The sequence below is a fragment of the Gracilinanus agilis genome, chromosome 2 (genome assembly GCF_016433145.1).
Source record: "Gracilinanus agilis isolate LMUSP501 chromosome 2, AgileGrace, whole genome shotgun sequence".
Classification (NCBI taxonomy): domain Eukaryota; kingdom Metazoa; phylum Chordata; class Mammalia; order Didelphimorphia; family Didelphidae; genus Gracilinanus; species Gracilinanus agilis.
The window spans coordinates 36,801,984-36,817,345 of record NC_058131.1 but is presented as its reverse complement, the minus strand read 5'-3'; the positions used below and the strand labels follow the sequence as shown (position 1 = coordinate 36,817,345).

Below are 15,362 nucleotides of genomic sequence, written 5' to 3'. Positions count from 1 at the left end.
ATATATATATATATATATATATATTCAGAAGCCACACTTGATGTGAAAATACAGTTTGCCTAAAAATACCATAATGGTGCCATCGTGAAGATAACACGTAAAGAGTAAAGAAATGACAAGCTGTAAAAACAAAAGCTAAAAACAGAACACAGATTACCAAAATTCATAAATCTGGTGATGAAAAAAATAACATTCACAGAAAGAAAAAGGTTAAAAGTGTAACAAAAGAACAGATAATTGCAAATTAATAAATTCTAGATGAATATCCTATTAGGAAATAAAATAGCCTGACACACATGGAAACTGAACACTAGCCTGCACCCTTTTTTTTGGCACCCCAAGACAACCCTTAGATTTTAAAGGGAAATCTTAAGATTGAAGCTACAAAGTGCTTCTTCCCCCACTTCCTTGCTGAATAAGAGTGGACAAAGCCTTTTGTTTATCTATAAACAAGATTAAAAATAGTGTAGCAGAGAAAAGTGGGCACTTAGCTGTGTGGCCCTTCTAAAGATCTCCTGACTCCTAGCATCTGTCTAGAAGACCAGTCTTGCTGACTCCCGTCTTAGAATTGTTACTAAGATAAAAATAAGGGTTTAAAAAAATAACTGGCCAAACAACCAACAGTTAAGAAACAACTGAACCAGTGAAGTGGGTTCCTCTGTCACAATGGAATTCCCCAAATGGAGAAAATCCCTTCTAGCTATAGCTATTGGAATGGCTTGTCAGCAGGGAATAGCCTGCAACCATCAGGACCCAGATAGGGGTGGGAGCTGAATAAAATCAACCTGCCAGACTCCTAAGGGGGAGAATTAAGGAGTGAGCTAACATTTTGTTTGGGGGTAGAATTCATACTGTAGATAAATATCATGCTCATGTTTCCCCATTAATATTGATGAGCCAAGCCAAACAGTTTGTTAGAGCCCCAGTGACTGAATACTCTCAAATATTTGCAATAAATTAGTTAGTAAATAAAAATTTTCAAACCTCCAAAGAAAACAATTAGAAAATTTTTCACTTCATCTTTCTTTCTACTAATGTTTTCTTTTTCAAAAGTGCCTAGGATCACTTCTCAGTTCTTAAAATGAGTTCAATCAATGCCTTAGTTGCACTGGGGACCTCCAGAAAAGCATTTGGAAATGCCAAATATCTCTTCAGACAATGAAAATTACATCATGGATTCCAAAGAAATTAAAATTTTCCCTCAGGGCAGAATGGACTCCAAAAGAATTAAAACTTTCCCTCAGGGCAGAATTGAGGGTTCTCAGAGAATAGAAGAGTTATTAATATTTGTGCCATAAAAGGAAAACTTAAGCTCACATCTAAAACAGAATAGTACATTAAAAATTACAATGGCTAATATTTATAGTGCTAAGAAGAATGGGCACAACTATCAAATGTGCTTAAATTTAACTTAATTTGTAACAGGCCTTGTAATTAAGGCTTCAAACTTTAGGGCAGTGTGAAATAATGACAATATCTTCTCTTTGTTACTCTCATTCCTTAACTAAACTTAAATCATCTAAATGGAAGGTCTTAGTTCCCTACTTTTGGGTTTCCAGTGTCAACCCTATTACCAAAGAGCCACAATTGTTAATTCTAAATAATTGAAGAGCAAACACACTGAGAATGTTTATTTCACTGAAAAAGAATTCAAAAGACTTGCCAGAACTCAGGACACAGCCCAGTCTGACAGGGAGAAGCAGGTAATAGATTACATAGTGTTTGGGGGGAAAATGGAGGGGGAGGTGTCTCTGGGATTGAGCAATGTGGGAAAGCTTTGAGTCAGCAGCAGAAACCAGTTATCAGCCACTTGGAATAGTCGTCTATAGTTTGGAATGTTAACTAGGACTCAGAGACTCCAATAAGTCAGAGAGAAATGGTTTTAAGATTATCTGTAGAGCTAGGGGGCTAGGCTGACCTAACCTCTTGCAGGATTTAGGATAGGCACCTCTGTCTTATCAGGCTGATCCTAGTGTTCCTCACCAGAATATAAAAAAAATAAGGCGGTTCTGATAAAGTAAGGCCTTTGAGTCAGGGTGATATATACAGGTCCATAAGAGTTTGAATTCATGGTCAGAATTATAGTCACACACATCATTATTTTCGCTTCCACACCTGCTATGGCAAATTACAGTAAAATTATTCTTTTCCAAAGGGATAATTTCAAATAATTTATAGCATTCTTTGTAATCTATTAATCTCAAATAATTATAATTTAAAGGAATTTTCCAGGTTAATAATAGGTACTGAATTCATGTTAGGCATTTTAATCCACAATAAAAATTGGTAACCTGAAATTTTTTTAAAGATACCTAAAAACGAAGTATTTTTGACACTAAGGAGTATCTGTACTTCCAAATGGTATTATACTGAATTTCAATTAATCAGCATTATTTTTTACAAAGCCCAATTATTCCAAGAACTTCATAAGGCCTAAGATAACATTGTTATGTGATCATGTTATCACATTTGATCATTACAACAAAACTGGGAAGTTGGTGCTCCAGTTGTTAGGGTCCGTTTTTGGGTGAGCCAAAGGAAACAAGACAGACGATGCAAGATACACAGAGAGCAGAGCTTTATTAAGCTACACACGTTCACACGTGGGGGAGAGACTGGAAAGAATGGTCTCCCCCCAAGTAGGTTCGCAACACTCTTTATATAGTTCATAGCAAACTTAGAGCAAAGGTGTTTATCACTCAAAGGGCATGGTCTATTGGCTTGTGCAGGGGCCTGTTGGGTGGGTTGTGTACAAGGTCTTATCTAGGATACACACCTCAGCTTGCAAGGGGTCTTATCTAACATACACACAGGCCTGTAGGTTTGGGCAAGGGTCAGTTTGGCCATCTACTACATTCCACACTTTTTTTTTTTTTTTTTTGTCTAGGGGTCAGGGGGAATCGCCTGGTGCTGGCGCTGAAGAACTAGTACCTGTATGGTATTTAGGCGGTTCTTCACAAATCTAACTAGGGCATTTAGGATGCAGGGTCCAAAGGTCAGAAGGAGGATTATAATAGCCAAGGGTCCTAGCAAAGGCAATCAGGCTGGTTAGCCAGGGGGAGGTTGCGAACAGGTTGGCAAACCAGGGGTTATAGCTGTCATGGTCTTTCTTCCTTTGTTCGAGATCCCTTCGGAGCTGGTCAAGGGTGTCCCTAATGATACCGGAATGGTTGGCATAAAAGCAACATTCTTCTCCTAGGGCCGCACAGAGTCCCCCCTCTTTAAGGAAGAGCAAGTCTAAGCCTCTTCTATTCTGCAGGACCACTTCAGCTAGGGAGTTGTGGGATTTCTCTAAGTACCTCAGAGTGGTTTCGAGTTTCTCGAGGTCCTCGTTCACGGCCGCCTTAAGGTGTCTCAGGCCCTGCGTTTGAGTGGTGAGGGCGGTTATTCCAGTCCCCACCCCTGCCGCCCCCAGAAGGGTGGCAATGGTTAATGCAATGGTTCCAGGCTCCCTCTTTTCCCTAAGGATCCGAGGTCTTTCCCACAAGGCCATGAAGGCCAGATGTGACCGCATGGTAACTTGCGGGGTGACAGCTACTAAGTGGCAAATCTCCCTGGGCCCTGCCGAGGATATGCAAGGTTGCAGCCCTGTCACTGAGCACAAGAACTGGGTCCCGTTGGGAGAGGTCACATACTTAGCACCTGTAGTGCCATTGAAGGTAGTGATGCTATTGCAGTTCGGGGCTTGTTTCGCCCATGTCTCAACCTCAGCAGTCGAAATTGCAGAGGAATTCCCGAGGATGCAAGTACCCTTGACTCCCACTAGGGGAACAGTCAGGCCCGTACCTGTCTCGGTCCAATTGCAAGGCAATTGTTGGGCATCGTGAGTGGTAGAGAGGGTGCCATTGACAGCAAAAGCTTCAAGGTAAGGGGGCGATGCCACGAGGCACAGCCAGCAGCTGGTGGTCAGATTAGGGGCGGAGGAGTTGAGTGTTGCAAAGGCCGCCTCTAGCAGGCATAAGTGTTCAGGTGTAGGAATGCTTGGTCCGGGGGCTGCAGCTGTCATCGCTCCAGCAGTTGCAGTGGGGGTTGGGACACTAGCTGAATTGTTGACAGTCGGAGCAAGAGTTGTCGTGGTCTTAGGCTTGGGCGGCGGCTGGGGTTTCTAGGGTCGGGGCTTCAGGGCGTGGTTGGGCCCCACGAGTATTGCAGGGGCGATCACCATAGGTAACTTTTGGATGTGAAAGAAATCTCCTTCATCCACTCCTGACATATACTGCCTAATTCCCCAAGTCCTACCGGACAGCCATCCAACATCTTCGGGCCATAGTACCGTGAGGTTGAGGTTCTGGCCATCACTATGTCTTTTCATTTGCAAATATTGATCGGGTTCCTGTGTCTGCCAGTCAGTGGCCAGGGTTTCACAACCCCAGGAGGAACAATAGTACTGGCCAGGTGAGTTACAGTATGGCTTCCTGGGGTTTGAAGCCGGGCAGGCATAGTATTGTCGGGTCCTAGGGTCATAGTCAGTCCCTGTTCGAGTATAGCAGTCTGCACTGGCGTGTTGAGCCGTGTCACAGCGACAGGGGGAAGTATTGGCCAAGTCGCAGGGATACACGATAAAGGAGGGAGACCCTGCAGTGCTCGTCTCTTTCACGGGTCGTGTAGACTGTCCGCTGGTTAATACCCATTTCCATGGCTGGTGCGGGCTACTGCCGGCAAGTGGTGCAGGTAAACTTCGCGGAACCCGGGGCAGTGAAGGGGCATTGGTTGGGGAAAAGGCTTTGGCTGAGGTAGGAACCTCAGGGGTCAAGGTGGGGTTGGCGGCAGTCATGGTGGTTAGGATGGCGCCATCGCTGGTGCTGGTTACCGGTTCTGTGACATGGTCGGCTGGAGTGGGCATCGTTGATGTGCTCAGGGTCATCGTGGGTGGGGAACAAGTTGAAGAGCCACGGATGAGTACAAGAGTGTTACCTCTTGCACACCACAAAAAGGGAGTCCCAGTGCACAGACCGCTGTTCAGTACCACCATTGCCAAAAGGATGGGGGAAAGGGGCTGGGAGTGGTTAGCCATTAGGGTTTGCTCAATGTCAGCTTCAAGGGGTTGTTCGGATGGGCCTTAACTTCCCACCCAGGGTTTGGAGCTGTGGCTAGCCTGACATGAGAATGATGGATCCAGGGGCCAATGCCATCCACCTTTACTGCAGATGGAGTGGCCAGCAGGATGACGTATGGCCCTTTCCACCTGGGTTGCAAGGTTTCCTTCCGGTGTCTCTTAGCCCAGACCCAGTCACCCAGCTTGAATTGGTGAGACTCATGGGGTGGTGGTTGAAACCGGGCTTGAAGATGTGGCCACAATTCAGCATGCACCTGGGAAAGAGAAAGAACAAAATCTCGCAGATGGTGGGGGGGGTGTTTTTTCGGTGGAAGGAAAGGATGATAGAATAGTGGGTAAGGAGCCATAAAGGATCTCATAGGGGGTAAGGGACGGCTGGCCCGGGGTATTTCGGGCTTTAAAAAGAGCGAGGGGAAGGAGGGTGACCCAGTCCTTGCCAGTCTCCAGGGTGAGTTTAGTAAGAAACTCTTTTAGGGTCCGATTCATCCTCTCTACCTGACCTGAACTCTGAGGTCTGTATTTGCAATGGTGCTTCCAAGTTACCCCTAGGCCCTTTACCAGCAGCTGGACAGTGTGGCTAATGAAAGCTAGTCCATTATCCAACCCCAAGGAGGTGGGGAGGCCATAGCGAGGGATGATGTCTTCCAGGAGATGTTTGGAGGAAGTCTCGCCCAGGGGATGTTGGAGGACTGAGTGTTCTGCCCCCGTGTCCACCAGCAGGAGAATGGGAGTCCCCTCAATGCAAGCTGTTACCCAGGCCTCAGGGAGGGGGCCTGAGACCCGTCCCCCTCAATCCCTTTCGGCAAAGGTTAGGGTCTATCGTCCTGGGTGGCTAGCCATCGGGGGTGGGGGAGAAAATCTCCTCCTGGGTCCGCAAGAGGGCATCCTGTGGGGGCAATCCCTCTGCCAATGGCCCGGGCGCCCGCAGTCAAAACAAGTGCCCCTGGGTTGGGGATCCGGCTCCGATTGCCCCGGCTGCCGATGAAGGGCTGCAGCTAGAATACGAGTGGTCTCTTGTTGAGCTTTAAGCATCTGTCTTTGGGCCTTTTCTTCCCAAAAGCGTTGTTCTGAGTGCATCCTGACATCCCGTTCCTCAGCCTCTTTCTGTCTCTGATCCTGCCTGATAAGGTCCTCCTGTCTCAGGCGTTCCACCCGCTCCTCGGGAGTCTCCCTTGTGTTATAGACCTTCTCTGCTACCTTCAGAAGTTCCTCTAGGGACCGTGCCGTGAATGCATCCACCCTCTGCAGCTTTTTACGGATGTCTGGTGCCGCTTGATTGACAAATGCTAGTAGGACTGCCGTCTGACTGGCAGGAGCTGTGGGGTCCATGGGGGAATAAATTCGGAAGGCATTCTGTAGCCGTTCTAGAAAGGCTGCGGGAGTTTACTCAGGGCCCTGTCTAACTGCCCCAATTTTGGTCAAATTAGTGGGCTTCCGAGCTGCTGCACGGAGGCCTGCTAGGAGAGTCTGGCGATAGGACTGAAGACGCTCCCTACCTTGCTCTGTTGAGAAGTCCAAATCCGGGCGATTCATGAGAAACGCAGCTTCCAAGTGAGCGGGATCAGCCGTGGGGCGGCCATCGTCACCTAGAATCATTTTCTGCCCTTCTGCGAGAATGCGGTCACGCTCTTCACTAGTGAAGAGTGTGCGGAGGAGCTGCTGACAGTCGTCCCAAGTGGGAGTATGAGTGAGAAAAATGGATTCCAGAAGGTCAATGAGCTTCTGTGGTTGCTCAGAAAAAGGGGGGTTTTGGTGTTTCCAATTGTATAAATCAGAGGAGGTGAACGGCCAGTATTGATGAACCATTGGCCCACCAGGGACCATGGGTTCCAAGGTCCGGACAGGGAGGACCACTGTGGAGGAAGGTAACTGGCCCTCTTCGGGAGCGAGAGGGCTGCGGCCCCTTGTCCTATGGGCCGGGGGAGGTGAAGGTAAAACAGGGGGAACTGCCTGGGCAGGAGGTGCTGCCTGGGCTTCCCCCGGTAGGGGAGGGTATATGGGAGCTGGGGGGTTGTAAGGGAGAGGTAAGGGAAGGTCCAGCAGAGATTCCTCCGGGGTTGGGAGGACTGGCGGTACTGAGGGGTTGGGCTGTCCCTTGCTCTCAGATGGGTCCCAGGCTGCTTTGTCTAGGGCAAGGGTGAGGACTCGCGCCAAGTTGGTGTACGGCTTGAGCCATGGGGGAGGGTCCTGAGCCAGGGATTGCCAGGTAAAAATGTAGGGAATCTGGTCTGGATGCCCCTTGGTTCTAGGGGCCAAAACCGCCGTGCGGACTGCTGAGATGACCGCACGATCCCAGGGTCCCCCATAAGGCCATCCAACCCCAAAGGTGGGCCATTCCGCGTTACAAAGGGCTTGGAGTTTCCCTTTGTGGACCTCCAGCCCTAGGTCCGCTGCGTGGGACTTGAAATCCCCAAAGTGTTGGAGAACCAGGTCAATAGGGTAGCTAGGAGAGTTACCCATTTCTCTTGTGGTAGGGTGGCCAAGAAGATAGAAGAATGACAGAGGAAAGAAAGATCAAGAAGAAGAGACCGTGTAGTGTCAAAAAAATTCTGTGGGGAGCAACCTCCAGTTGAGCCTTCCGAAGGGAACAGGGAGCCCCAAAAGGCCAGGGCCAGCCAAGCCAGAGGTCCCTCATCCACCCAGGACTGAGTAAGGCGTCCCTCAGTCAGCCCTCGGTGTCTAATCTTACAAACCCACAATTTCTCAAGAGGACTCGAACCTCTTTCTACTTCGGCGGTTTCAGCGCTTTTCCGCCCGCAGGACTTGAACCTGCGCACCACAGGACTTGAAACTGTAGTCTCAAGAGGCTTCCACCCGCAGAAAAACTCCTGCGCACTCCCGACCGGCAGGTGGGGTCAACTCAAGAGGACTTGAACCTCTTTACCCCCAAGACCCTTCGGCCAGGGAGCAAAGGAAGAAACTCGCGACTCACGGGATTTGAACCCGTGACACAGCTAAATTTGGCTGGAACCAAACCTGAACAGGAAGGGGGGAAGGGGAGGAGGGGTAGGGAAAAGGTATAGCCACTTGCTTCCCCGATTTCTCAGCCGGCCTCCTCTCAGAGTAGCAGAACCGTGATACTTTCGGGTCCACACTCAGAAACAGCCAGCATCAACCATCCCCTCTCGGGTTAGGTATACACCTCTTGCCAGAGGTGGACCACGGTGCTTAGGCATAGGCGGGCCGTATAATCCCTGGCCAGGCCGACGCCCTGCTACCCATATGCACAGCGTGGGCTGTTTTTCCTTGCCATCAAGGCACCCAGTCACTCAGCAAACACACATCCAGTCACACAGGTAATCCTCACCTCCAGATACCGGTTCCGGAATTTCAGCCAATCGAGTTCCCAGGCTCACTCGGGGTGGCTTCCACTCTCCGTCTGCTGTTCCTAGGGTGTATTCCCAAGTGGACGAGCCCCCATATGTTAGGGTCCGTTTTTGGGTGAGCCAAAGGAAACAAGACAGACGATGCAAGATACACAGAGAGCAGAGCTTTATTAAGCTACACACGTTCACACGCGGGGGAGAGACCAGAAAGAATGGTCTCCCCCCTGAATAGGTTCGCAACACTCTTTATACAGTTCATAGCAAACTTAGAGCAAAGGTGTTTATCACTCAAAAGGCATGGTCCATCGGCTCGCGCAGGGGCCTGTTGGGTGGGTTGTGTACAAAGTCTTATCTAGGATACACACTTCAGCTTGCAAGGGGTCTTATCTAAAATACACACAGGCCTGTAGGTTTGGGCAAGGGTCAGTTTGGCCATCTACTACACAGTAATCCGCATTTTTAGATGAAACAAGCAGTCAGTAAAATCACAAGTGCATTCAAAAGTTATTGTTCCAGGAGAAAGGCCATGTTAACTTAGAAAAAACACAGAACTATTAAATAGTCATAAAAGCCACTCTTTAATCAAGGACAAGGGGGTACAGGCTGATTAGGCCTCTAAACAGAGCTGCGCCTTATGTAGAGTGAACTCTGCTTAGCTCTGCTCCCTGACCCCCTGGGAGTGCCACCGTGCTAGATGACGCTAGATGACAACTCCAAGGAACAAAAGAAATTGGGGAACTTATATACCAGAACCCCATTCACTTCCTGTTGTTAGGTGCTGAAGTAGACAGGATATAAATTGGGTTGTGGTCCATCTCTCTCCCTCTTCCCTTCCTGTCTTGGCTTTGGTGGAGTAGGGATTTTGAGCAGGTAGAAAAACTTAGTCACATGGTTCTGTTTTGTCAGATAATAAACTTTATAAAAAATAATACTTGAAGTATTGGACATTTAATTTAAATCCTACATCCCCAAAGCAAGTTCTGAAGGCAGAGGCACAAAGAACTTGAAGCATGAAACAGTGCTCCCCTTCACCACATGTATAGAGCCCAACATTAAGTTTTTTAATTAAAAGAAAAGGAAAAGGCTAGAAAAATGTGCAAACAAAAAAAGAAACTCAACATAAAGAGTTATTTCAGTGACAGCGAAGAGACCAAAACACAAACTCAGAAGAAGATGAAAAAGTCAATATTGGTTTATCCAACACCTTCAACAAATTAATGAAGGAGCACATAAAGGATTTTAATAATCAAATACGAGAGGTCGAAGAAAGATTGGGAAAAGAAATGAGAGTGGCACAAGAAAATTATGAAAAAAGAATCAACACTTTGGAAAAGAATCCTTTAAAAATCCTTTAAAAAGTGTGACCAATTAACTGACACATATTAACACATAGACAGACAAAAGGATAATTTCCAGGAATATGATATGCAATTCCAGATCTCCTAGGTCAAGGAGAAAATACTGCAAGTAGCCAAAAAGAAACAATTGGGCAGTGGGGGGGAGGATTCCTTTTAAATATAAAAAGGGAGAAATTAATAAAAACTCTCTTAACATGTCTCCCCAATGGATCTTTCAAATAATACCATCCTATACTCTATATTATATACAGGGAGAAGTAAAGAGAGAAAGTAAAAAAGGAAAACAATTATTGCAACATGCAAGTCTCAAATAATATACAATTCCAAATATTTACAGTTATAGAAATTACACTCATAACATTCATACAATACATAAATAAAACCTATTCTTATTATACTTTACAGAAAGAAGAACCTAAAGATATTAATTCAAATACACTTTATAATTACTATACACACAAAAATTAAACAAGAAAATAAACAAGAACCTTATACACATATTATATACTGAAAGGATGGTTTGAAATATGTGACTTGGGGAATGAGGGTATAGGTAGGGAATTGTGAGAGAGGAGACTAGATATTTAAGGTATGGTCACCAGAAATTGATTAACTCAATTTCAAAATAAAATAGACCTAAGTCAGGATGACTTTTATGGTGGTTTATTTACAATTAGGAAGGTTGAAGGGAGGGAAATTGAGAGAAACTCCGGCCTGGACCAGAGGCTCGAACCAGGTAGGAATTTAGAGGCCCCAGCAGAGGGGTACAGAGGTTAATTAAACAAGGCTTCTAGCCACAAGGCCTCCTCTAAAAAGAGAGGCCTCCTTGAGGCTAGAGCCTCCAGAAACACCAAGGGAAGAGAAAGAGAGTCAGCCTAACTTACCCACATGACAATTCAAAGGGAAGCAGTCTGAGGTCTCACCAGAGATCCTTCAACACCAAGTTCAAAGTGCCAACTGCCTCCACAGGAAGTTACCATCATATTTTAAAAATAGCATCTTTCAACACTTCCTGTATCCACCTCCAATTTCAAGTGGACAAATGACAGTCTTGACACTGTTTTGGACTGCCCAAAGGGCAGTCCCTTGTTTTTGATTTGTCACTTACTATCATGTGTGGGTCACAGACCTCCCCCTCCCCACTTAATTCTAAGTTGGGTGGGGTGACATTATTTCTGGTGGCTAGAGTCTACACAAAAGAATGAGGGTGAGCTAATTCCATTCACACAGAATTAGATGGGGATATACCAGTACAGCTGGGGTAAAAGTAGCCCATAGCTGACTTGGGAGAGGTTACAAACTATCACACTTGCTGGGGAAACCACAAATAACAGAAACCAAACATAGCCAGGGACACAGTTTAAATTATCAGTGGGTTCTTGTAGACTGGGAAGGAGAAGTCCAGGAAGTTTATAAAAAAGGTTTTTAATGGTTAACAAGGACAAGGAAGGAGGCAAGAGGACTGTCATCTTAGGTCTTATGGGCCAACTGTCAGAATGTTGGGTAAGGGAAATTGGCTTCACTAACACTAACTATAAAGCAGCCAGCTTAGGCAGGGCTGTAAAGGAAGGGGTAAATGTGAATCTCACGGAGCTCTTCTCAGGATGGTATCAAGATGGATCAGGTCACAGGAACCTTCATGTAATCAGCAATAAATCCAAGAAAGGCTAGGGTGACTGGGGTTCTCTGTGGCTGTCCACCAGCCCAGTAAAATACCCAATTCAACCTAGTATCTTGATTGAAGGTCTTTCAGTGAATTCAAGGTTAACTCCAATTTCCCAGATCCCAGTATAAGTCCATAGGCTAGCTGAACTGCTGCCAAAAACTCCAGCATCACTTCTCACTCTCCTAGGCAAAACTGTCAGCTTGTTTTACCAGTCTCTGTGCACTAGCACCTACCAACAATTCCAAGTTTAGAATGTCCAGCTTCTGCCAGGTTTTGTGGGTCTGCTTTTATACTAGCTATAAGTCCTATTCTATAAATTTCCTATAACAGTTTGAAACAGATGGGCGACTGGATTTTGCTTTACCCAGCTGAGTTATCAATCCTTTCTGGATCAGAGGCTTGATGACACTTCTCTGATCTTAGGCCAATTAACTCTGATCTGATTGTGTTTTAAAAGTTAACAAGGTTTATTGAAAAATCATGGTTTGGACAGGTGAGGTGAGTGGGCTGTGGTTTCCCTAATTTCTATCCTAAATCTACCTTGTTCCCACCAATCTAATCTTTCACAAGATTTCTTTGTCCCTCAGCAAAGCCGAGGCTGCTCTAACTCCCTCTCTGCCTTGATATCTCCTTCTATCTACCTAAAATCTAAACTAAGCCCACGAAGATAGTATTAGATTCAAGTTTGATTGAAGATGGAGTCAAATGCCAGGTTTGACCCTGTTCACTTTGTTCACCAAGGTAACTCAGTAGTCCAAATTAATAGTAATGGCAATCTTTGGCAGAAGTTTTCCAAGTATAGTGAACAAAGAAGGAAATTGATAGATGTTGAATAGGTGGCTGGTTGACCTCAGGAATCAGCTAGGTATCCCCAGGTATCAAGAGCTGGGCTCTGGAGATGATTCTTACTCCCCACTTTGAATCCAACTCCCCTGTGTCAGTTTGTTGCACTGAATTCCACACCTCAAGATTCTAAATATTTCCACTGCTTGCTTTGGATTTCTTCCTTCTGTTCTCTGTTCCTCCACTTCTCAGTTGCTTTCTATCTTCCCCAAATTCCCTTCTATCAATACCTCTAAAAATAAAAAAGAACCTTATATATATATGTATATATATATGTATATATATATGATATACATCTAAAATTTACTTTATATATGCAATTAATATACATCTAATATATATACATCTAATATATCCACCCTGATGTGGATCCAATCTCAATATATACTTTTATACATTTACACATCTAATATATATTCTAATATATTTTGCATCTAATATATACATCTAATATATCCTCCCCTGAGGAGGACCTTGATCAACAGTTATAACGCTTTACCATTTACTTATCATTTAGTTAATTTTAACTTTTTTCTATAAAAGTACATTACATCTATAATTTTTTTAATCCTATAAAAGTATTATTATTATAATCACTTCTACATAGAACTAATAAATCCTATAACATAATATATAACAAATAACATAATAAAATAACATAACATAAATAATACACTTACCCATATAAATATCATAAATGATAAGGGCTGGTATAAATATATAAATTAGTATTTTAATTAAAGCCATGTTTATAGATAAAATCATTAGACCACGCGCTTGTAAGCATTCAAAACTGCCGCCGCCTCCATTACTGTCTCCTGTTTCCTGGAAGCGCCTACTCGCAAAAGAGCCTACTGGCAAAAGAGCCCACTTCCTCCTAACCCAAGAGATTTAAACCCTTCCCTGCGTCAAGACGTAAGCCTTCCCAAGCCCAAAAACCGGAAACAGAAACCCGTTGGACCACGGGAAATGTAGTTTGATACATTTCCCCAATTTCACTTTTACACCCATTACATTAGATTTCAAAACTTTATGTATGAGAAATCTTTATTTAAACACAAAGTTTAGTATCCTTAAAATAATGTCCATTTGTAATAGTCCTTGTAATAATTCAGTGTTCTTGTAAATATTGTCCAATTATCCAATTGTCCATTTGTAGTCTTCTTCTTAAATTTCAATGTCCTTAAAAACAGTGTCCATTTGTATCTTTGTCTTGTCCCCAGTGTAAGCCACTAATCATTTTTGATGGCAGGTATCTGGAATGGACCTTCCTAGGCAGGCTGAGTTGCTTCTATTTGCTGAAAGTTTTTTATATAAACTTTATCACCTGTAAGAGTCTTTACATTTCACCTATAGTTCCTAGACCATAAAATAAAACTCTGGAAATTAATGTTAAATATAAACATTAATAACGTTAACATTTTTGGAATCATGTGGAGCAAAGAACCATGTTACAATGTTGTTCACAGCTATTTAGGGAAGAATGGATTGGGATAACTGGTGAAATTATATCTGGGTCTAGAAAATCCTTTCTTCCTGGGCAAACCTTCATAAAGGACCATGTGCACCTCTCTGAGGTTCCTCTTGTTAAGGAGTAGTTACATTTTGGCTTATATTATGTGGACATGCCCCATTATGGTAACAAGTCATTTGCCTCAGTCAGTTACTGTTAATACTATTCCCATAATTTCCAAAATTGCTATTTTCAGAAATTATTTCTGTGATTAATTTTTCTAGAATAGTTATATTTTCTAGAATAGTTATTTCCAAAGTTCCCACCATTATTTCTAAAATTGCTGAATATTTGATTCTAGCATCTGCAATTTATCATCAGGTGTCCACCTTTTCTGCACAAGTAACACACTGGCCTCTGGTTTGTATATTTTCTTTGGGTTGTATATTCTCGCACAGGAGCATTAGCTAGCCCAAAATTAGTATCACCTTTTTCAAGCCTTTCAATTTTTCCCTTTAGTGCTTTTATCTCCTTTCTTAATGCATCCACTAAATCAGTATCATCAGCATCTTTCACTTCATACCCATTATAAACATAAACTGCCATTCTCCTTAATTCATCAAGGTCCATATTCATCCAGTTAGGGAAACTGGTTTTAAAATAGTCCTTGACTACTTTGCAACAGTTTGTTACAAACTGCCTTCTCAATTGTCTAATGTCTCTTTCTCTTGTTAAGTCAATGTCTATGTATCTTCCTCCCAGTTCTATAAGTTTGTCCATGACCTGTGAAGGATTTTCTACTATTTCCTGCTTAAGCTTTTCAAATTTTGTCCAGGTACAAGTTCTATTGGAACAAGCTCTCAATGCATTAATAACACCCTTCTAACTGTCATCAACTGCCAACTTACACAGCAAGAGGTTCTCTAATTGCCAACCTGCACTGCAAGGGGTCTTTTACTGAAAAATATTATTGCTCCTTTTCCTCTTAAATATAAAAAAAGGGAGAAATTAATTAAAAAACTCTTTTAACACTAGAGTAATGGGATTACCTCCTTTTTCTTGGAAGTTATTGTATTCTTAATATACATCAAAGTTGCATTTACTTTTTTGGCTCCCACATCCCACTGCTGACTCATTTTGAGCCTAAAGACAACTAAATACCCCCAGATCTTTTTCTCTTTCTCTCTTTAACACTTCATTCCTGGGTTCTCCCTTCTCTTTTGGGATCACTTCTCTGTAAAGCATTTTACTCTATGGCAAGGTTGCAAAACTTTTTGAGATTGGTTGCCCAAAATGTTAACTTCAAGCTGCCTGTGACTCCTCCTATTATCCCAAACAGTGGAAAGAGGAATTCAGCTGCTGGGCAGTGGATTGGGGCATATGAAAAATGTCCTCAGGCCCCGGGGAACAAGCAGCACCCTCTCTGCTCCAGGACATATGTGTCAGGCCTTCCCCAACATGGTCTATGCTATCATAACTCTGGACCTTTCCTCTGAAACATTTCAAATCTGATTTCTCAAAATCTATAATACAGTCAGATGATATATTTTTTTCTTTTTGTAGTTTAATTCTAAAATTAAAACTTTTATAACATCAAGGTATAAATTCTGCTACACTATTATTTTGTAATCAAAATATATTTTCAATTTACCAGATTCTG

The 15,362-nt window shown here is 43.7% G+C and overlaps 1 protein-coding gene across 1 annotated transcript in view; it reads right to left on the bottom strand.

Annotated features, from left to right (window-relative positions):
- Positions 1 to 15,362, bottom strand: part of LOC123233177 (zinc finger protein 850-like) — a 282,653-nt gene that overhangs the window by 208,958 nt on the left and 58,333 nt on the right. The gene's annotated exons all lie outside the window — the stretch shown is intronic.